This window comes from Dreissena polymorpha, chromosome 2 (genome assembly GCF_020536995.1).
Source record: "Dreissena polymorpha isolate Duluth1 chromosome 2, UMN_Dpol_1.0, whole genome shotgun sequence".
Classification (NCBI taxonomy): domain Eukaryota; kingdom Metazoa; phylum Mollusca; class Bivalvia; order Myida; family Dreissenidae; genus Dreissena; species Dreissena polymorpha.
This window is the reverse complement of record NC_068356.1, coordinates 91112272-91114193: the sequence shown is the minus strand read 5'-3', so window position 1 is coordinate 91114193 and position 1922 is coordinate 91112272. Positions and strand designations below refer to the sequence as shown.

Below are 1922 nucleotides of genomic sequence, written 5' to 3'. Positions count from 1 at the left end.
CTTATGTAGATGCATTGGAAATAAGCATTCATTTCTATTTGGAGCAATTCACTAGCTAGTGAAACGCTATATTCAGCAGATGTATCTTGAAGTGTGCATTACTTGATGATATTCACAATCTATACTATTCAATATATTAAGACAAAACAATGTTGAAATAACTGGGCCGTGAAAAAGCTTTATTCAAAAGATGTGCAGCATGTTGTAAACGAGCACTCAGATTGATGTTTAAAAATGGACTAAGACAACCATTTGTAACTACTAATGTAACCACAACATGAAAGCAACGACACTTCTTTTTTAGGTTTCCCTTCCATGCGATACCCAGTAAACTGCCCGTCCTATGTCCAGCCAGATGGAATGACTTCTAGAAATATCTGTATCTCCACTAATCTTACAAGGTACATTTGTCAACAATACAGCAGTTTCAAATCTTCAACTAATCATCAACTAGATCAGAAGCTTCTCTTGAGTCTACCATTTGTTATGTCTAGATGGGGATTTACGCAACTTGACTACTGCTGGAAAAGTGGAAATACTTATATATATTGCATACTTATATACCGTCACAAATAATCCCAACAGTACGGAAAAGAAAGCCATTGTTGAATATATTATTTTTAAACTATATTGTATATTAATGTATTTTTAACAACATCTTAGTTAGACTAAACTACGCAACTAAGCAACGAATTATGAACGGACCCGTGAACATACTTTTCATACAAATACAATTTATTCATTAACATCAGGAATACAAACTTAGATAATGTGTATTTCACTATGCTCTGTGAAAGAAAATAGATAAAAAAATAGTGTGTTTTTATTATAATCACAAATCTGTGAATAAAGAGACTAGAGGCCACTTACATTCAATACACTGACCTTTTCGTTAATAGTTTGTTCTATACAGAAACAAGGCTTTAAATTCGCATACACTAAAACGTCATTAAATACACGACAAACATATTGATTTTTTATCGCAATTTCTATTCAACCAAATTAGAGAATCTGCCATAGAAGCTGTAACTGCTCAATATATGGGCATGCTCAAGATAATTCTGACTGTATCTTCATCTTTCAAACGGCAATTTTAAAAAGCTCGCTTAAATGTTTTACCTCGTTGAGTTTGCGCAATGTCTGTGTTATTTTTACTACGTTTCAAAAGTAATTCAACATTCGAGCCTTAAGATGTGTATGGGTTATTGAGAGGGAGGTGGGGTACGGGCGGCGAAAATCTGGTTGTTTTCTGTTAGTTCATTTGGTGTTCGTGACCAATATTAATGACATTTTGTATAGAGAAAGAATGCATGGAGACTTAGTCTGAGATTACATGTAAGTGTTATCAAGACAAGTTGAAGGCCACTAGTACTAAAACATAAAAACAATTGTTTGCGACTAAACAATATGAGTTTGAATTTAGGTTTTAAAATTAAATTTTAAATATCGGTAAATAATATGTTAAATGTGTTTTTCTTGTAGGTTCAGATGTACCCCATCATCCTCTCAGTAAGGTTGGGTTCTCTCGTTCGTACTAGGACGGCCAGTTCTAAAACGAAACTAAAATAAACTAAAACGAAACGAAAATAGATATATCCAACCGCATAAGTATTTAACCTGTAAAGCGATATGACAACATTATGTATTACAATACGAAAATGAAATAACATGTAATGAGTTATATACATGTATTAATATTAATAAATGTCGTGAATATAGTGTATTGTGTTATAATTCAATAAAATGCCTTGAAGTATATTCGTGAGGTTTACAACTTTTATTCCCGTATTATGGTTATACGCCACCGTTTCCACAATTTACTTTAAGGGTGAGTTGTCATTTATAAATATCTAAACAGTTCCCTAGAGACAAGAAATGTGAGATTAATTCAAAAATTACTGGTGTGACTAACTTCTCAATTT

General features: G+C 32.5%; 1 long non-coding RNA gene across 1 annotated transcript; it reads left to right on the top strand.

Annotated features, from left to right (window-relative positions):
• The first annotated feature begins 301 nt into the window (after window positions 1-301).
• Window positions 302-1719, top strand: LOC127870219 (uncharacterized). Its single transcript, XR_008044700.1, has 2 exons — window positions 302-401; window positions 1483-1719. It is a non-coding gene; the product is annotated as an uncharacterized LOC127870219 (long non-coding RNA).
• Window positions 1720-1922: the final 203 nt, after the last annotated feature.